We start from the raw sequence: 23,331 nt of genomic DNA, 5'->3' as shown, positions 1-23,331 counted from the left end.
ATGGAGGCCAAAAATCAAATGATTCATTGTAACATCAAGTGGCCTAAAAGGGCATGGGATGCATTGTGACACCACAGGGGTTAAGAGAAGCAAGGATCCATTGTGACCCAATGCAGGCTAACAATCTTAGAATCCCTTTTGACACCAGGGGGTGCAAGAGGACCACGGATGAACTGTGACAGCATGGGGACCTATAGAAGCAAGGAACCATTATGACACCATGAAGGCCAAGAATCAAATGGTTCCTTATAAGACCAAGTGGCCTAAAAGGGCTTGGAATGCATTGTGACACCACAGAGGTTAAGAGAAGCAAGGAACCATTGTGACCCAAGGCAGACTAACTATCTAATGATCCACTGTGACACCAGGGCTTGTAATAGGGCCAGGGATGAATTGTGAAAGCATGGGGCACAATAAAAACATGGAAATATTATGACACCATAGAGGCCAAGAACCAAATGATTCATTGTAACACCAAGTGGCCTAAAAGGGCATGGGATGCATTGTGACACCACAGGGGTTAAGAGAAGCAAGGATCCATTGTGACCCAATGCAGGCTAACAATCTAAGAATCCCTTTTGACTCCAGGGGGCGCAAAAGGACCACGGATGAACTGTGACAGCATGGGGACCTATAGAAGCAAGGAACCATTATGACACCATGAAGGCCAAGAGTCAAATGGTTCATTTTAAGACCAAGTGTCCTAAAAGGGCTTGGAATGCACTGTGACACCACAGAGGTTAAGAGAAGCAAGGAACCATTGTGACCCAATGCAGGCTAACAATCTAATGATCCCTTGTGACACCAGGGGGTATAAAAAGGGCCAGGGATGAATTCTTACAGCACGGGGACCAATAGAAGCAAGGATCTATTATGTCACCATGGAGGCCAAGAAGCAAATGATTCATTGTAACATCAAGTGGCCTAAAAGTGCATGGGATGCATTGTGACACCACAGGGGTTAAGAGAAGAAAGGATCCATTGTGACCCAATGGAGACTAATAATCCCAGGATCCCATTTGACACCAGGGGGCGTAAAAGGGCCAGGGATGAATTGTGACAGCATGGGGCCCAATAGAAACAAGGAACCATTATGACACCATGGAGGCCAAGAATCAAATGATTCATTGTGACATCAAGTGGCCTAAAATGGCATGGAATGCATTGTGACACCACAGAGGTTAAGAGAAGCAAGGAACCATTGTTACCCAATGGAGGCTAACAATCTAATGGTCCCTTGTGACACCAATGGGCCTAAAAGTGCCAGGGATGAATTGTGAAAGCATGGGGCCCAATTAAAACCTGGTACAATTATGCCACCATGGAGGCCAAAAATCAAATGATTCATTGTGACATCAAGTGGCCTAAAAGGGCATGGGATGCATTGTGACACCACAGGGGTTAAGAGAAGCAAGGAACCATTGTGACCCAATGAAGGCTAATAATCCCAGGATCCCATTTGACACCAGGGGTCGTAAAAGGGCCAGGGATGAATTGTGACAGCACGGGGTCCAATAGAAGCAAGGATCTATTATGTCACCATGGAGGCCAAGAATCAAATGATTCATTGTGACATCAAGTGGCCTAAAAGGGCATGGGATGCATTGTGACACCACAGAGGTTAAGAGAAGCAAGGAACCATTGTGACCCAAGGGAGGCTAACAATCTAATGATCCCTTGTGGCACCAGGGGGTATAAAAATGGCCAGGGATGAATTGTAACAGCCCGGGGAGCAATAGAAGCAAGGATGTATTATGTCACCATGGAGGCCAAGAATCAAATGATTCATTGTGACATCAAGTGGCCTAAAAGGGCATGGGATGCATTGTGACACCACAGGGGTTAAGAGAAGCAAGGATCCATTGTGACCCAATGGAGGCTAATAATCCCAGGATCCCATTTGACACCAGGGGTCGTAAAAGGGCCAGGGATGAATTGTGAAAGCATGGGGCCCAATTAAAACCTGGTACAATTATGCCGCCATGGAGGCCAAGAATCAAATGATTCATTGTGACATCAAGTGGCCTAAAAGTGCATGGGATGCATTGTGACACCACAGAGGTTAAGAGAAGCAAGGAACCATTGTGACCCAAGGCAGGCTAACAATCTAATGATCCATTGTGACACCAGGGGTTGCAATAGGGCCAGGGATGAATTGTGACAGCATGGGGCCCAATAGAAACAAGGAACCATTATGACACCATGGAGGCCAAGAATCAAATGATTCATTGTGACATCAAGTGGCCTAAAAGGGCATGGGATGCATTGTGACACCACAGGGGTTAAGAGAAGCAAGGAACCATTGTGACCCAAGGCAGGCTATCAATCTTAGAATCCCTTTTGACACCAGGGGGCGAAAAAGGACCACGGATGAACTGTGACAGCATGGGGACCTATAGAAGCAAGGAACCATTATGACACCATGAAGGCCAAGAATCAAATGGATCATTGTAAGACCAAGTGGCCTAAAAGGGCTTGGAATGCATTGTGACACCACAGAGGTTAAGAGAAGCAAGGAACCATTGTGACCCAATGCAGGCTAACAATCTAATGATCCATTGTGACACCAGAGGTTGCAATAGGGCCAGGGATGAATTGTGAAAGCATGGGGCACAATAAAAACATGGAAATATTATGACACAATAGAGACCAAGACTCAAATGATTCATTGTAACACCAAGTGGCCTAAAAGGGCATGGGATGCATTGTGACACCAAAGGGGCTAAGAGAAGCAAGGAACCAGTGTGACCCAATGCAGGCTAACAATCTAATGATCCCTTGTGACACCATGGGGCCTAAAAGGGCCAGGGATGAATTGTGAAAGCATGGGGACCAATAGACGCAAGGATCTATTATGTCACCATGGCGGCCAAGAATCAAATGATTCATTGTGACATCAAGTGGCCTAAAAGGGCATGGGATGCATTGTGACACCACAGGAATTAAGAGAAGCAAGGATCTATTGTGACCCAATGGAGGCTAATAATCCCAGGATCCCATTTGACACCAGGGGGCGTAAAAGTGCCAGGGATGAATTGTGACAACATGGGGCCCAATAGAAACAAGGAACAATTATGACACCATGGAGGCCAAGAATCAAATGATTCATTGTGACATCAAGTGGCCTAAAATGGCATGGAATGCATTGTGACACCACAGAGGCTAAGAGAAGCAAGGATCCATTGTGACCCAAGGCAGGCTAACAATCTTAGAATCCCTTTTGACACCAGGGGGTGCAAAAGGACCACGGATGAATTGTGACAGCATGGGGCCCAATAGAAACAAGGAACTATTATGACACCATGGAGGCCAAGAATCAAATGATTCATTGTGACATCAAGTGGCCTGAAATGGCATGGAATGCATTGTGACACCACAGAGGTTAAGAGAAGCATGAAACCATTGTTACCCAATGGAGGCTAACAATCTAATGGTCCCTTGTGACACCAATGGGCCTAAAAGTTCCAAGGATGAATTGTGAAAGCATGGGTCCCAATTAAAACCGGGTACAATTATGCCACCATGGAGGCCAAAAATCAAATGATTCATTGTGACATCAAGTGGCCTAAAAGGGCATGGGATGCATTTTGACACCACAGGGCTTAAGAGAAGCAAGGAACCATTGTGACCCAATGCAGGCTAATAATCCCAGGATCCCATTTGACACCAGGGGTCTTAAAAGTGCCAGGGATGAATTGTGACAGCATGGGGCCCAATAGAAACAAGGAACCATTATGACACCATGGAGGCCAAGAATCAAATGATTCATTGTGACATCAAGTGGCCCAAAATGGCATGGAATGCATTGTGACACCACAGAGGTTAAGAGAAGCAAGGAACCATTGTTACCCAATGGAGGCTAACAATCTAATGGTCCCTTGTGACACCAATGGGCCTAAAAGGGCCAGGGATGAATTGTGAAAGCATGGGGCCCAATTAAAACCTGGTACAATTATGCCACCATGGAGGCCAAAAATCAAATGATTCATTGTGACATCAAGTGGCCTAAAAGGGCATGGGATGCATTGTGACACCACAGGGGTTAAGAGAAGCAAGGAACCATTGTGACCCAAGGCAGGCTAACAATCTTAGAATCCCTTTTGACACCAGGGGGCGCAAAAGGACCACGGATGAACTGTGACAGCATGGGGACCTATAGAAGCAAGGAACCATTATGACACCATGAAGGCAAAGAATCAAATGGTTCATTGTAAGACCAAGTGGCCTAAAAGGGCTTGGAATGCATTGTGACACCACAGAGGTTAAGAGAAGCAAGGAACCATTGTGACCCAAGGGAGGCTAACAATCTAATGATCCATTGTGGCACCAGGGGTTGCAATAGGGCCAGGGATGAATTGTGAAAGCATGGGGCACAATAAAAACATGGAAATATTATGACACAATAGAGACCAAGACTCAAATGATTCATTGTAACACCAAGTGGCCTAAAAGGGCATGGGATGCATTGTGACACCAAAGGGGCTAAGAGAAGCAAGGAACCAGTGTGACCCAATGCAGGCTAACAATCTAATGATCCCTTGTGACACCAGGGGGCCTAAAATGGCCAGGGATGGATTGTTACAGCACGGGGACCAATAGAAGCAAGGATCTATTATGTCACCATGGAGGCCAAGAATCTAATGATTCATTTTGACATCAAGTGGCCTAAAAGGGCATGGGATGCCTTGTGACACCACAGGGGTTAAGAGAAGCAAGGATCCATTGTGACCCAATACAGGCTAACAATCTAAGAATCCCTTTTGACTCCAGGGGGCGCAAAAGGACCACGGATGAACTGTGACAGCATGGCGACCTATAGAAGCAAGGAACCATTATGACACCATGAAGGCCAAGAGTCAAATGGTTCATTTTAAGACCAAGTGTCCTAAAAGGGCTTGGAATGCACTGTGACACCACAGAGGTTAAGAGAAGCAAGGAACCATTGTGACCCAAGGGAGGCTAACAATCTAATGATCCCTTGTGGCACCAGGGGGTATAAAAATGGCCAGGGATGAATTGTAACAGCACGGGGACCAATAGAAGCAAGGATCTATTATGTCACCATGGAGGCCAAGAATCAAATGATTCATTGTAACATCAAGTGGCCTAAAAGGGCATGGGATGCATTGTGACACCACAGGGGTTAAGAGAAGCAAGGATCCATTGTGACCCAATGGAGGCTAATAATCCCAGGATCCCATTTGACACCAGGGGGCGTAAAAGGGCCAGGGATTAATTGTGAAAGCATGGGGACAATTAAAACCTGGTACAATTATGCCACCATGGAGGCCAAAAATCAAATGATTCATTGTGACATCAAGTGGCCTAAAAGGGCATGGGATACATTGTGACACCAAAGGGGTTAAGAGAAGCAAGGATCCATTGTGACCCAATGCAGGCTAACAATCTAATGATCCATTGTGACAACAGGGGTTGTAATAGGGCCAGGGATGAATTGTGAAAGAATGGGGCCCAATTAAAACCTGGCTCAATTATGCCACCATGGAGGCCAAAAATCAAATGATTCATTGTAACATCAAGTGGCCTAAAAGGGTATGGGATGCATTGTGACACCACAGGGGTTAAGAGAAGCAAGGAACCATTGTGACCCAATGCAGGCTAAAAATCTAATGATCCCTTTTGACACCAGGGGGCGCAAAAGGACCACAGATGAACTGTGACAGCATGGGGACCGATAGAAGCAAGGAACCATTATGACACCATGAAGGCCAAGAATCAAATGGTTCATTTTAAGACCAAGTGGCCTAAAAGGTCTTGGAATGCATTGTGACACCACAGAGGTTAAGAGACGCAAGGAACCATTGTGACCCAATGCAGGCTAACAATCTAATGATCCCTTGTGGCACCAGGGGGTATAAAAAGGGCCAGGGATGAATTGTTACAGCACGGGGACCAATAGAAGCAAGGATCTATTATGTCACCATGGAGGCCAAGAATCAAATGATACATTGTGACATCAAGTGGCCTAAAAGGGCATGGGATTCATTTTGACACCACAGGGCTTAAGAGAAGCAAGGAACCATTGTGACCCAATGCAGGCTAATAATCCCAGGATCCCATTTGACACCAGGGGTCTTAAAAGTGCCAGGGATGAATTGTGACAGCATGGGGCCCAATAGAAACAAGGAACCATTATGACACCATGGAGGCCAAGAATCAAATGATTCATTGTGACATCAAGTGGCCTAAAATGGCATGGAATGCATTGTGACACCACAGAGGTTAAGAGAAGCAAGGAACCATTGTTACCCAATGGAGGCTAACAATCTAATGGTCCCTTGTGAAACCAATGGGCCTAAAAGGGCCAGGGATGAATTGTGAAAGCATGGGGCCCAATTAAAACCCGGTACAATTATGCCACCATGGAGGCCAAAAATCAAATGATTCATTGTGACATCAAGTGGCCTAAAAGGGCATGGGATGCATTGTGACACCACAGGGGTTAAGAGAAGCAAGGAACCATTGTGACCCAAGGCAGGCTAACAATCTTAGAATCCCTTTTGACACCAGGGGGCGCAAAAGGACCACGGATGAACTGTGACAGCATGGGGACCTATAGAAGCAAGGAACCATTATGACACCATGAAGGCCAAGAATCAAATGGTTCATTGTAAGACCAAGTGGCCTAAAAGGGCTTGGAATGCATTGTGACACCACAGAGGTTAAGAGAAGCAAGGAACCATTGTGACCCAATGCAGGCTAACAATCTAATGATCCATTGTGACACCAGGGGTTGCAATAGGGCCAGGGATGAATTGTGAAAGCATGGGGCACAATAAAAACATGGAAATATTATGACACAATAGAGACCAAGACTCAAATGATTCATTGTAACACCAAGTGGCCTAAAAGGGCATGGGATGCATTGTGACACCAAAGGGGCTAAGACAAGCAAGGAACCAGTGTGACCCAATGCAGGCTAACAATCTAATGATCCCTTGTGACACCAGGGGGCCTAAAATGGCCAGGGATGGATTGTTACAGCACGGGGACCAATAGAAGCAAGGATCTATTATGTCACCATGGAGGCCAAGAATCAAATGATTCATTGTGACATCAAGTGGCCTAAAAGGGCATGGGATGCCTTGTGACACCACAGGGGTTAAGAGAAGCAAGGATCCATTGTGACCCAATGGAGGCTAACAATCTAATGGTCCCTTGTGACACTAATGGTCCTAAAAGGGCCAGGGATGAATTGTGAGAGCATGGGGCCCAATTAAAACCTGGTACAATTATGCCACCATGGAGGCCAAAAATGAAATGATTCATTGTGACATCAAGTGGCCTAAAAGGGCATGGGATGCATTGTGACACCACAGGGGTTAAGAGAAGCAAGGAACCATTGTGACCCAAGGCAGGCTAACAATCTTAGAATCCCTTTTGACACCAGGGGGCGCAAAAGGACCACGGATGAACTGTGACAGCATGGGGACCTATAGAAGCAAGGAACCATTATGACACCATGAAGGCCAAGAATCAAATGGTTCATTGTAAGACCAAGTGGCCTAAAAGGGCTTGGAATGCATTGTGACACCACAGAGGTTAAGAGAAGCAAGGAACCATTGTGACCCAAGGCAGGCTAACTATCTAATGATCCATTGTGACACCAGGGCTTGTAATAGGGCCAGGGATGAATTGTGAAAGCATGGGGCGCAATAAAAACATGGAAATATTATGACACCATAGAGGCCAAGAACCAAATGATTCATTGTAACACCAAGTGGCCTAAAAGGGCATGGGATGCATTGTGACACCACAGGGGTTAAGAGAAGCAAGGATCCATTGTGACCCAATACAGGCTAACAATCTAAGAATCCCTTTTGACTCCAGGGCCGCAAAAGGACCACGGATGAACTGTGACAGCATGGGGACCTATAGAAGCAAGGAACCATTATGACACCATGAAGGCCAAGAGTCAAATGGTTCATTTTAAGACCAAGTGTCCTAAAAGGGCTTGGAATGCACTGTGACACCACAGAGGTTAAGAGAAGCAAGGAACCATTGTGACCCAATGCAGGCTAACAATCTAATGGTCCCTTGTGACACCAGGGGGTATAAAAAGGGCCAGGGATGAATTCTTACAGCACGGGGACCAATAGAAGCAAGGATCTATTATGTCACCATGGAGGCCAAGAATCAAATGATTCATTGTAACATCAAGTGGCCTAAAAGGGCATGGGATGCATTGTGACACCACAGGGGTTAAGAGAAGAAAGGATCCATTGTGACCCAATGGAAACTAATAATCCCAGGATCCCATTTGACACCAGGGGTCGTAAAAGGGCCAGGGATGAATTGTGACAGCATGGGGCCCAATAGAAACAAGGAACCATTATGACACCATGGAGGCCAAGAATCAAATGATTCATTGTGACATCAAGTGGCCTAAAATGGCATGGAATGCATTGTGACACCACAGAGGTTAAGAGAAGCAAGGAACCATTGTAACCCAATGGAGGCTAACAATCTAATGGTCCCTTGTGACACCAATGGGCCTAAAAGTGCCAGGGATGAATTGTGAAAGCATGGGGCCCAATTAAAACCTGGTACAATTATGCCACCATGGAGGCCAAAAATCAAATGATTCATTGTGACATCAAGTGGCCTAAAAGGGCATGGGATGCATTGTGACACCACAGGGGTTAAGAGAAGCAAGGAACCATTGTGACCCAATGGAGGCTAATAATCCCAGGATCCCATTTGACACCAGGGGTCGTAAAAGGGCCAGGGATGAATTGTGACAGCATGGGGACCAATAGAAACAAGGAACCATTATGACACCATGAAGGCCAAGAATCAAATGGTTCATTGTAAGACCAAGTGGCCTAAAAGGGCTTGGAATGCACTGTGACACCACAGAGGTTAAGAGAAGCAAGGAACCATTATGACCCAATGCAGGCTAACAATCTAATGATCCCTTGTGGCACCAGGGGGTATAAAAAGGGCCAGGGATGAATTGTTACAGCAAGGGGTCCAATAGAAGCAAGGATCTATTATGTCACCATGGAGGCCAAGAATCAAATGATTCATTGTGACATCAAGTGGCCTAAAAGGGCATGGGATGCATTGTGACACCACAGAGGTTAAGAGAAGCAAGGAACCATTGTGACCCAATGCAGGCTAACAATCTAATGATCCCTTGTGGCACCAGGGGGTATAAAAATGGCCAGGGATGAATTGTAACAGCACGGGGACCAATAGAAGCAAGGATCTATTATGTCACCATGGAGGCCAAGAATCAAATGATTCATTGTGACATCAAGTGGCCTAAAAGGGCATGGGATGCATTGTGACACCACAGGGGTTAAGAGAAGCAAGGATCCATTGTGACCCAATGCAGGCTAACAATCTAATGATCCCTTGTGGCACCAGGGGGTATAAAAATGGCCAGGGATGAATTGTAACAGCACGGGGACCAATAGAAGCAAGGATCTACTATGTCACCATGGAGGCCAAGAATCAAATGATTCATTGTGACATCAAGTGGCCTAAAAGGGCATGGGATGCATTGTGACACCACAGGGGTTAAGAGAAGCAAGGATCCATTGTGACCCAATGGAGGCAAATAATCCCAGGATCCCATTTGACACCAGGGGTCGTAAAAGGGCCAGGGATGAATTGTGAAAGCATGGGGCCCAATTAAAACCTGGTACAATTATGCCGCCATGGAGGCCAAGAATCAAATGATTCATTGTGACATCAAGTGGCCTAAAAGTGCATGGGATGCATTGTGACACCACAGAGGTTAAGAGAAGCAAGGAACCATTGTGACCCAATGCAGGCTAACAATCTAATGATCCCTTGTGGCACCAGGGGGTATAAAAAGGGCCAGGGATTAATTGTAACAGCACGGAGACCAATAGAAGCAAGGATCTATTATGTCACCATGGAGGCCAAGAATCAAATGATTCATTGTGACATCAAGTGGCCTAAAAGGGCATGGGATGCATTGTGACACCACAGGGGTTAAGAGAAGCAAGGATCCATTGTGACCCAATGGAGGCTAATAATCCCAGGATCCCATTTGACACCAGGGGTCGTAAAAGGGCCAGGGATGAATTGTGACAGCATGGGGACCAATAGAAACAAGGAAACATTATGACACCATGAAGGCCAAGAATCAAATGATTCATTGTAAGATCAAGTGGCCTAAAATACATGGAATGCATTGTGACACCACAGAGGTTAAGAGAAGCAAGGAACCATTGTGACCCAATGCAGGCTAACAATCTAATGATCCCATTTGACACCAGGGGTCGTAAAATGGCCAGGGATGGATTGTTACAGCACAGGGACCAATAGAAGCAAGGATCTATTATGCCACCATGGAGGCCAAGAATCAAATGATTCATTGTGACATCAAGTGGCCTAAAAGGGCATGGGATGCATTGTGACACCACAGAGTTTAAGAGAAGCAAGGAACCATTATGACCCAATGCAGGCTAACAATCTAAAGATCCCTTGTGGCACCAGGGGTATAAAATTGCCAGGGATGAATTGTAACAGCATGGGGCCCAATAGAAGCAAGGATCTATTATGTCACCATGGAGGCCAAGAATCAAATGATTCATTGTGACATCAAGTGGCCTAAAAGGGCATGGGATGCATTGTGACACCACAGGGGTTAAGAGAAGCAAGGATCCATTGTGACCCAATGGAGGCTAATAATCCCAGGATCCCATTTGACACCAGGGGTCGTAAAAGGGCCAGGGATGAATTGTGACAGCATGGGTCCCAATAGAAACAAGGAACCATTATGACACCATGGAGGCCAAGAATCAAATGATTCATTGTGACATCAAGTGGCCTAAAATGGCATGGAATGCATTGTGACACCACAGAGGTTAAGAGAAGCAAGGAACCATTGTTACCCAATGGAGGCTAACAATCCAATGGTCCCTTGTGACGCCAATGGACCTAAAAGGGCCAGGGATGAATTGTGAAAGCATGAGGCCCAATTAAAACCTGGAAAATTATGCCACCATGGAGGCCAAGACTCAAATGATTCATTGTGACATCAAGTGGCCTAAAAGGGCATGGGATGCATTGTGACATCACAGGGGTTAAGAGAAGCAAGAATCCATTGTGACCCAATGGAGGCTAATAATCCCAGGATCCCATTTGACACCAGGGGTCGTAAAAGGGCCAGGGATGAATTGTGACAGCATGGGGACCAATAGAAACAAGGAGCCATTATGACACCATGGAGGCCAAGAATCAAATGGTTCATTGTAAGACCAAGTGGCCTAAAAGGGCTTGGAATGCATTGTGACACCACAGAGGTTAAGAGAAGCAAGGAACCATTGTGACCCAATGCAGGCTAACAATCTAATGATCCCTTGTGGCACCAGGGGGTATAAAAAGGGCCAGGGATGAATTGTTACAGCACGGGGTCCAATAGAAGCAAGGATCTATTATGTCACCATGGAGGCCAAGAATAAAATGATTCATTGTGACATCAAGTGGCCTAAAAGGGCATGGGATGCATTGTGACACCACAGAGGTTAAGAGAAGCAAGGAACCATTGTGACCCAATGCTTGCTAAAAATCTAATGATCCCTTGTGACACCAGGGGGCCTAAAAAGGCCAGGGATGGATTGTTACAGCACGGGGACCAATAGAAGCAAGGACCTATTATGCCACCATAGACGCCAAGAATCAAATGATTCATTGTGACATCAAGTGGCCTAAAAGTGCATGGGATGCATTGTGACACCACAGGGGTTAAGAGAAGCAAGGATCCATTGTGACCCAATGGAGGCTAATAATCCCAGGATCCCATTTGGCACCAGGGGGCGTAAAAGGGCCAGGGATGAATTGTGACAGCATGGGGTCCAATAGAAACAAGGAACCATTATGCCACCATGGAGGCCAAGAATCAAATGATTCATTGTGACATCAAGTGGCCTAAAATGGCATGGAATGCATTGTGACACCACAGAGGTTAAGAGAAGCAAGGAACCATTGTTACCCAATGGAGGCTAACAATCTAATGGTCCCTTGTGACACCAATGGGCCTAAAAGGGCCAGGGATGAATTGTGAAAGCATGGGGCCCAATTAAAACCTGGTACAATTATGCCACCATGGAGGCCAAAAATCAAATGGTTCATTGTGACATCAAGTGGCCTAAAAGGGCATGGGATGCATTGTGACACCACAGGGGTTAAGAGAAGAAAGGAACCATTGTGACCCAATGCAGGCTAACAATCTAATGATCCCTTGTGACACCAGGGGGCCTAAAATGGCCAGGGATGGATTGTTACAGCACGGGGACCAATAGAAGCAAGGATCTATTATGCCACCATGGAGGCCAAGAATCAAATGATTCATTGTGACATCAAGTGGCCTAAAAGGGCATGGGATGCATTGTGACACCACAGAGGTTAAGAGAAGCAAGGAACCATTGTTACCCAATGGAGGCTAACAATCTAATGATCCCTTGTGGCACCAGGGGGTATAAAAAGGGCCAGGGATGAATTGTAACAGCACGGGGACCAATAGAAACAAGGAACCATTATGTCACCATGGAGGCCAAGAATCAAATGATTCATTGTGACATCAAGTGGCCTAAAAGGGCATGGGATGCATTGTGACACCACAGAGGTTAAGAGAAGCAAGGAACCATTATGACCCAATGCAGGCTAACAATCTAATGATCCCTTGTGGCACCAGGGTGTATAAAAAGGGCCAGAGATGAATTGTAACAGCACGGGGACCAATAGAAGCAAGGATCTATTATGTCACCATGGAGGCCAAGAATCAAATGATTCATTGTGACATCAAGTGGCCTAAAAGGGCATGGGATGCATTGTGACACCACAGGGGTTAAGAGAAGCAAGGATCCATTGTGACCCAAGGCAGGCTAATAATCCCAGGATCCCATTTGACACCAGGGGGCGTAAAAGGGCCAGGGATGAATTGTGACAGCATGGGGCCCAATAGAAACAAGGAACCATTATGACACCATGGAGGCCAAGAATCAAATGATTCATTGTGACATCAAGTGGCCTAAAATGGCATGCAATGCATTGTGACACCACAGAGGTTAAGAGAAGCAAGGAACCATTGTTACCCAATGGAGGCTAACAATCCAATGGTCCCTTGTGACACCAATGGGCCTAAAAGGACCAGGGATGAATTGTGAAAGCATGGGGCCCAATTAAAACCTGGTACAATTATGCCACCATGGAGGCCAAAAATCAAATGATTCATTGTGACATCAAGTGGCCTAAAAGGGCATGGGATGCATTGTGACACCACAGGGGTTAAGAGAAGCAAGGAACCATTGTGACCCAATGGAGGCTAATAATCCCAGGATCCCATTTGACACCAGGGGTCGTAAAAGGGCCAGGGATGAATTGTGACAGCATGGGGACCAATAGAAACAAGGAACCATTATGACACCATGAAGGCCAAGAATCAAATGATTCATTGTAAGACCAAGTGGCCTAAAAGGGCTTGGAATGCATTGTGACACCACAGAGGTTAAGAGAAGCAAGGAACCATTATGACCCAATGCAGGCTAACAATCTAATGATCCCTTGTGGCACCAGGGGGTATAAAAAGGGCCAGGGATGAATTGTTACAGCACGGGGTCCAATAGAAGCAAGGATCTATTATGTCACCATGGAGGCCAAGACTAAAATGATTCATTGTGACATCAAGTGGCCTAAAAGGGCATGGGATGCATTGTGACACCACAGAGGTTAAGAGAAGCAAGGAACCATTGTGACCCAATGCTTGCTAAAAATCTAATGATCCCTTGTGGCACCAGGGGGCCTAAAATGGCCAGGGATGGATTGTTACAGCACGGGGACCAATAGAAGCAAGGACCTATTATGCCACCATAGACGCCAAGAATCAAATGATTCATTGTGACATCAAGTGGCCTAAAAGGGCATGGGATGCATTGTGACACCACAGGGGTTAAGAGAAGCAAGGATCCATTGTGACCCAATGGAGGCTAATAATCCCAGGATCCCATTTGGCACCAGGGGGCGTAAAAGGGCCAGGGATGAATTGTGACAGCATGGGGTCCAATAGAAACAAGGAACCATTATGACACCATGGAGGCCAAGAATCAAATGATTCATTGTGACATCAAGTGGCCTAAAAGGGCATGGGATGCATTGTGACACCACAGAGGTTAAGAGAAGCAAGGAACCATTGTTACCCAATGGAGGCTAACAATCTAATGGTCCCTTGTGACACCAATGGGCCTAAAAGGGCCAGGGGTGAATTGTGAAAGCATGGGGCCCAATTAAAACCTGGTACAATTATGCCACCATGGAGGCCAAAAATCAAATGATTCATTGTAACATCAAGTGGCCTAAAAGGGCATGGGATGCATTGTGACACCACAGGGGTTAAGAGAAGCAAGGAACCATTGTGACCCAAGGCAGGCAAACAATCTTAGAATCCCTTTTGACACCAGGGGGTGCAAAAGGACCACGGATGAACTGTGACAGCATGGGGACCTATAGAAGCAAGGAACCATTATGACACCATGAAGGCCAAGAATCAAATGGTTCATTGTAAGACCAAGTGGCCTAAAAGGGCTTGGAATGCATTGTGACACCACAGAGGTTAAGAGAAGCAAGGAACCATTGTGACCCAAGGCAGGCTAACTATCTAATGATCCATTGTGACACCAGGGCTTGTAATAGGGCCAGGGATGAATTGTGAAAGCATGGGGCACAATAAAAACATGGAAATATTATGACACCATAGAGGCCAAGAACCAAATTATTCATTGTAACACCAAGTGGCCTAAAAGGGCATGGGATGCATTGTGACACCACAGGGGTTAAGAGAAGCAAGGATCCATTGTGACCCAATACAGGCTAACAATCTAAGAATCCCTTTTAACTCCAGGGGGCGGAAAAGGACCACGGATGAACTGTGACAGCATGGGGACCTATAGAAGCAAGGAACCATTATGACACCATGAAGGCCAAGAGTCAAATGGTTCATTTTAAGACCAAGTGTCCTAAAAGGGCATGGGATGCACTGTGACACCACAGAGGTTAAGAGAAGCAAGGAACCATTGTGACCCAATGCAGGCTAACAATCTAATGATCCCTTTTGACACCAGGGGGTATAAAAAGGGCCAGGGATGAATTCTTACAGCACGGGGACCAATAGAAGCAAGGATCTATTATGTCACCATGGAGGCCAAGAATCAAATGATTCATTGTAACATCAAGTGGCCTAAAAGGGCATGGGATGCATTGTGACACCACAGGGGTTAAGAGAAGAAAGGATCCATTGTGACCCAATGGAGACTAATAATCCCAGGATCCCATTTGACACCAGGGGTCGTAAAAGGGCCAGGGATGAATTGTGACAGCATGGGGCCCAATAGAAACAAGGAACCATTATGACACCATGGAGGCCAAGAATCAAATGATTCATTGTGACATCAAGTGGCCTAAAATGGCATGGAATGCATTGTGACACCACAGAGGTTAAGAGAAGCAAGGAACCATTGTAACCCAATGGAGGCTAACAATCTAATGGTCCCTTGTGACACCAATGGGCCTAAAAGTGCCAGGGATGAATTGTGAAAGCATGGGGCCCAATTAAAACCTGGTACAATTATGCCACCATGGAGGCCAAAAATCAAATGATTCATTGTGACATCAAGTGGCCTAGAAGGGCATGGGATGCATTGTGACACCACAGGGGTTAAGAGAAGCAAGGAACCATTGTGACCCAATGGAGGCTAATAATCCCAGGATCCCATTTGATACCAGGGGTCGTAAAAGGGCCAGGGATGAATTGTGACAGCATGGGGACCAATAGAAACAAGGAACCATTATGACACCATGAAGGCCAAGAATCAAATGGTTCATTGTAAGACCAAGTGGCCTAAAAGGGCTTGGAATGCATTGTGACACCACAGAGGTTAAGAGAAGCAAGGAACCATTATGACCCAATGCAGGCTAACAATCTAATGATCCCTTGTGGCACCAGGGGGTATAAAAAGGGCCAGGGATGAATTGTTACAGCACGGGGTCCAATAGAAGCAAGGACCTATTATGTCACCATGGAGGCCAAGAATCAAATGATTCATTGTGACATCAAGTGGCCTAAAAGGGCATGGGATGCATTGTGACACCACAGAGGTTAAGAGAAGCAAGGAACCATTGTGACCCAATGCAGGCTAACAATCTAATGATCCCTTGTGGCACCAGGGGGTATAAAAATTGCCAGGGATGAATTGTAACAGCACGGGGACCAATAGAAGCAAGGATCTATTATGTCACCATGGAGGCCAAGAATCAAATGATTCATTGTGACATCAAGTGGCCTAAAAGGGCATGGGATGCATTGTGACACCACAGGGGTTAAGAGAAGCAAGGATCCATTGTGACCCAATGGAGGCTAATAATCCCAGGATCCCATTTGACACCAGGGGTCGTAAAAGGGCCAGGGATGAATTGTGAAAGCATGGGGCCCAATTAAAACCTGGTACAATTATGCCGCCATGGAGGCCAAGAATCAAATGATTCATTGTGACATCAAGTGGCCTAAAAGTGCATGGGATGCATTGTGACACCACAGAGGTTAAGAGAAGCAAGGAACCATTGTGACCCAATGCAGGCTAACAATCTAATGATCCCTTGTGGCACCAGGGGGTATAAAAAGGGCCAGGGATTAATTGTAACAGCACGGGGACCAATAGAAGCAAGGATCTATTATGTCAACATGGAGGCCAAGAATCAAATGATTCATTGTGACATCAAGTGTCCTAAAAGGGCATGGGATGCATTGTGACACCACAGGGGTTAAGAGAAGCAAGGATCCATTGTGACCCAATGGAGGCTAATAATCCCAGGATCCCATTTGACACCAGGGGTCGTAAAAGGGCCAGGGATGAATTGTGACAGCATGGGGACCAATAGAAGCAAGGATCTATTATGACACCATGAAGGCCAAGAATCAAATGATTCATTGTAAGATCAAGTGGCCTCAAAGGGCTTGGAATGCATTGTGACACCACAGAGGTTAAGAGAAGCAAGGAACCATTGTGACCCAATGCAGGCTAACAATCTAATGATCCCTTGTGACACCAGGGGGCCTAAAATGGCCAGGGATGGATTGTTACAGCACAGGGACCAATAGAAGCAAGGATCTATTATGCCACCATGGAGGCCAAGAATCAAATGATTCATTGTGACATCAAGTGGCCTAAAAGGGCATGGGATGCATTGTGACACCACAGAGGTTAAGAGAAGCAAGGAACCATTATGACCCAATGCAGGCTAACAATCTAAAGATCCCTTGTGGCACCAGGGGTATAAAATGGCCAGGGATGAATTGAAACAGCATGGGGACCAATAGAAGCAAGGATCTATTATGTCACCATGGAGGCCAAGAATCAAATGATTCATTGTGACATCAAGTGGCCTAAAAGGGCTTGGGATGCATTGTGACACCACAGGGGTTAAGAGAAGCAAGGATCCATTGTGACCCAATGGAGGCTAATAATCCCAGGATCCCATTTGACACCAGGGGTCGTAAAAGGGCCAGGGATGAATTGTGACAGCATGGGTCCCAATAGAAACAAGGAACCATTATGACACCATGGAGGCCAAGAATCAAATGATTCATTGTGACATCAAGTGGCCTAAAATGGCATGGAATGCATTGTGACACCACAGAGGTTAAGAGAAGCAAGGAACCATTGTTACCCAATGGAGGCTAATAATCTAATGGTCCCTTGTGACGCCAATGGGCCTAAAAGGGCCAGGGATGAATTGTGAAAGCATGGGGCCCAATTAAAACCTGGAAAATTATGCCACCATGGAGGCCAAGACTCAAATGATTCATTGTGACATCAAGTGGCCTAAAAGGGCATGGGATGCATTGTGACATCACAGGGGTTAAGAGAAGCAAGAATCCATTGTGACCCAATGGAGGCTAATAATCCCAGGATCCCATTTGACACCAGGGGTCGTAAAAGGGCCAGGGATGAATTGTGACAGCATGGGGACCAATAGAAACAAGGAGCCATTATGACACCATGGAGGCCAAGAATCAAATGGTTCATTGTAAGACCAAGTGGCCTAAAAGGGCTTGGAATGCATTGTGACACCACAGAGGTTAAGAGAAGCAAGGAACCATTGTGACCCAATGCAGGCTAACAATCTAATGATCCCTTGTGGCACCAGGGGGTATAAAAAGGGCCAGGGATGAATTGTTACAGCACGGGGTACAATAGAAGCAAGGATCTATTATGTCACCATGGAGGCCAAGAATCAAATGATTCATTGTGACATCAAGTGGCCTAAAAGGGCATGGGATGCATTGTGACACCACAGAGGTTAAGAGAAGCAAGGAACCATTGTGACCCAATGCTTGCTAAAAATCTAATGATCCCTTGTGACACCAGGGGGCCTAAAATGGCCAGGGATGGATTGTTACAGCACGGGGACCAATAGAAGCAAGGACCTATTATGCCACCATAGACGCCAAGAATCAAATGATTCATTGTGACATCAAGTGGCCTAAAAGGGCATGGAATGCATTGTGACACCACAGGGGTTAAGAGAAGCAAGGATCCATTGTGACCCAATGGAGGCTAATAATCCCAGGATCCCATTTGGCACCAGGGGGCGTAAAAGGGCCAGGGATGAATTGTGACAGCATGGGGTCCAATAGAAACAAGGAACCATTATGACACCATGGAGGCCAAGAATCAAATGATTCATTGTGACATCAAGTGGCCTAAAATGGCATGGAATGCATTGTGACACCACAGAGGTTAAGAGAAGCAAGGAACCATTGTTACCCAATGGAGGCTAACAATCTAGTGGTCCCTTGTGACACCAATGGGCCTAAAAGGGCCAGGGATGAATTGTGAAAGCATGGGGCCCAATTAAAACCTGGTACAATTATGCCACCATGGAGGCCAAAAATGAAATGGTTCATTGTGACATCAAGTGGCCTAAAAGGGCATGGGATGCATTGTGACACCACAGGGGTTAAGAGAAGAAAGGAACCATTGTGACCCAATGCAGGCTAACAATCTAATGATCCCTTGTGACACCAGGGGGCCTAAAATGGCCAGGGATGGATTGTTACAGCACGGGGACCAATAGAAGCAAGGATCTATTATGCCACCATGGAGGCCAAGAATCAAATGATTCATTGTGACATCAAGTGGCCTAAAAGGGCATGGGATGCATTGTGACACCACAGAGGTTAAGAGAAGCAAGGAACCATTATGACCCAATGCAGGCTAACAATCTAATGATCCCTTGTGGCACCAGGGGGTATAAAAAGGGCCAGGGATGAATTGTAACAGCACGAGGACCAATAGAAACAAGGAACCATTATGTCACCATGGAGGCCAAGAATCAAATGATTCATTGTGACATCAAGTGGCCTAAAAGGGCATGGGATGCATTGTGACACCACAGAGGTTAAGAGAAGCAAGGAACCATTATGACCCAATGCAGGCTAACAATCTAATGATCCCTTGTGGCACCAGGGGGTATAAAAAGGGCCAGAGATGAATTGTAACAGCACGGGGACCAATAGAAGCAAGGATCTATTATGTCACCATGGAGGCCAAGAATCAAATGATTCATTGTGACATCAAGTGGCCTAAAAGGGCATGGGATGCATTGTGACACCACAGGGGTTAAGAGAAGCAAGGATCCATTGTGACCCAATGGAGGCTAATAATCCCAGGATCCCATTTGACACCAGGGGGCGTAAAAGGGCCAGGGATGAATTGTGACAGCATGGGGCCCAAAAGAAACAAGGAACCATTATGACACCATGGAGGCCAAGAATCAAATGATTCATTGTGACATCAAGTGTCCTAAAATGGCATGGAATGCATTGTGACACCACAGAGGTTAAGAGAAGCAAGGAACCATTGTTACCCAATGGAGGCTAACAATCCAATGGTCCCTTGTGACACCAATGGGCCTAAAAGGACCAGGGATGAATTGTGAAAGCATGGGGCCCAATTAAAACCTGGTACAATTATGCCACCATGGAGGCCAAAAATCAAATGATTCATTGTAACATCAAGTGGCCTAAAAGGGCATGGGATGCATTGTGACACCACAGAGGTTAAGAGAAGCAAGGATCCATTGTGACCCAATGGAGGCTAATAATCCCAGGATCCCATTTGACACCAGGGGGCGTAAAAGGGCCAGGGATGAATTGTGACAGCATGGGGACCAATAGAAACAAGGAACCATTATGACACCATGAAGGCCAAGAATCAAATGGTTCATTGTAAGACCAAGTGGCCTAAAAGGGCTTGGAATGCATTGTGACAACACAGAGGTTAAGAGAAGCAAGGAACCATTGTGACCCAATGCAGGCTAACAATCTAATGATCCCTTGTGGCACCAGGGGGTATAAAAAGGGCCAGGGATGAATTGTTACAGCACGGGGTCCAATAGAAGCAAGGATCTATTATGTCACCATGGAGGCCAAGAATCAAATGATTCATTGTGACATCAAGTGGCCTAAAAGGGCATGGGATGCATTGTGACACCACAGAGGTTAAGAGAAGCAAGGAACCATTGTGACCCAATGCTTGCTAAAAATCTAATGATCCCTTCTGACACCAGGGGGCCTAAAATGGCCAGGGATGGATTGTTACAGCACGGGGACCAATAGAAGCAAGGACCTATTATGCCACCATAGACGCCAAGAATCAAATGATTCATTGTGACATCAAGTGGCCTAAAAGTGCATGGGATGCATTGTGACACCACAGGGATTAAGAGAAGCAAGGATCCATTGTGACCCAATGGAGGCTAATAATCCCAGGATCCCATTTGGCACCAGGGGGCGTAAAAGGGCCAGGGATGAATTGTGACAGCATGGGGTCCAATAGAAACAAGGAACCATTATGACACCATGGAGGCCAAGAATCAAATGATTCATTGTGACATCAAGTGGCCTAAAATGGCATGGAATGCATTGTGACACCACAGAGGTTAAGAGAAGCAAGGAACCATTGTTACCCAATGGAGGCTAACAATCTAATGGTCCCTTGTGACACCAATGGGCCTAAAAGGGCCAGGGATGAATTGTGAAAGCATGGGGCCCAATTAAAACCTGGTACAATTATGCCACCATGGAGGCCAAAAATCAAATGGTTCATTGTGACATCAAGTGGCCTAAAAGGGCATGGGATGCATTGTGACACCACAGGGGTTAAGAGAAGAAAGGAACCATTGTGACCCAATGCAGGCTAACAATCTAATGATCCCTTGTGACACCAGGGGGCCTAAAATGGCCAGGGATGGATTGTTACAGCACGGGGACCAATAGAAGCAAGGATCTATTATGCCACCATGGAGGCCAAGAATGAAATGATTCATTGTGACATCAAGTGGCCTAAAAGGGCATGGGATGCATTGTGACACCACAGAGGTTAAGAGAAGCAAGGAACCATTATGACCCAATGGAGGCTAACAATCTAATGATCCCTTGTGGCACCAGGGGGTATAAAAAGGGCCAGGGATGAATTGTAACAGCACGGGGACCAATAGAAACAAGGAACCATTATGTCACCATGGAGGCCAAGAATCAAATGATTCATTGTGACATCAAGTGGCCTAAAAGGGCATGGGATGCATTGTGACACCACAGAGGTTAAGAGAAGCAAGGAACCATTATGACCCAATGCAGGCTAACAATCTAATTATCCCTTGTGGCACCAGGGGGTATAAAAAGGGCCAGAGATGAATTGTAACAGCACGGGGACCAATAGAAGCAAGGATCTATTATGTCACCATGGAGGCCAAGAATCAAATGATTCATTGTGACATCAAGTGGCCTAAAAGGGCATGGGATGCATTGTGACACCACAGGGGTTAAGAGAAGCAAGGATCCATTGTGACCCAATGGAGGCTAATAATCCCAGGATCCCATTTGACACCAGGGGGCGTAAAAGGGCCAGGGATGAATTGTGACAGCATGGGGCCCAATAGAAACAAGGAACCATTATGACACCATGGAGGCCAAGAATCAAATGATTCATTGTGACATCAAGTGGCCTAAAATGTCATGGAATGCATTGTGACACCACAGAGGTTAAGAGAAGCAAGGAACCATTGTTACCCAATGGAGGCTAACAATCCAATGGTCCCTTGTGACACCAATGGGCCTAAAAGGACCAGGGATGAATTGTGAAATCATGGGGCCCAATTAAAACCTGGAAAATTATGCCACCATGGAGGCCAAAAATCAAATGATTCATTGTGACATCAAGTGGCCTAAAAGGGCATGGGATGCATTGTGACACCACAGGGGTTAAGAGAAGCAAGGAACCATTGTGACCCAATGGAGGCTAATAATCCCAGGATCCCATTTGACACCAGGGGTCGTAAAAGGGCCAGGGATGAATTGTGACAGCATGGGGACCAATAGAAACAAGGAACCATTATGACACCATGAAGGCCAAGAATCAAATGATTCATTGTAAGACCAAGTGGCCTAAAAGGGCTTGGAATGCATTGTGACACCACAGAGGTTAAGAGAAGCAAGGAACCATTATGACCCAATGCAGGCTAACAATCTAATGATCCCTTGTGGCACCAGGGGGTATAAAAAGGGCCAGGGATGAATTGTTACAGCACGGGGTCCAATAGAAGCAAGGATCTATTATGTCACCATGGAGGCCAAGACTCAAATGATTCATTGTGACATCAAGTGGCCTAAAAGGGCATGGGATTCATTGTGACACCACAGAGGTTAAGAGAAGCAAGGAACCATTGTGACCCAATGCTTGCTAAAAATCTAATGATCCCTTGTGACACCAGGGGGCCTAAAATGGCCAGGGATGGATTGTTACAGCACGGGGACCAATAGAAGCAAGGACCTATTATGCCACCATAGACGCCAAGAATCAAATGATTCATTGTGACATCAAGTGGCCTAAAAGGGCATGGGATGCATTGTGACACCACAGGGGTTAAGAGAAGCAAGGATCCATTGTGACCCAATGGAGGCTAATAATCCCAGGATCCCATTTGGCACCAGGGGGCGTAAAAGGGCCAGGGATGAATTGTGAAAGCATGGGGCCCAATTAAAACCTGGTACAATTATGACACCATGGAGGCCAAAAATCAAATGGTTCATTGTGACATCAAGTGGCCTAAAAGGGCATGGGATGCATTGTGACACCACAGGGTTTAAGAGAAGCAAGGAACCATTGTGACCCAATGCAGGCTAACAATCTAATGATCCCTTGTGACACCAGGGGGCCTAAAATGGCCAGAGATGGATTGTTACAGCACGGGGACCAATAGAAGCAAGGATCTATTATG

Source organism: Cinclus cinclus, chromosome 28 (genome assembly GCF_963662255.1).
Source record: "Cinclus cinclus chromosome 28, bCinCin1.1, whole genome shotgun sequence".
Lineage (NCBI taxonomy): Eukaryota > Metazoa > Chordata > Aves > Passeriformes > Cinclidae > Cinclus > Cinclus cinclus.
This window is presented reverse-complemented; position numbering follows the sequence as displayed.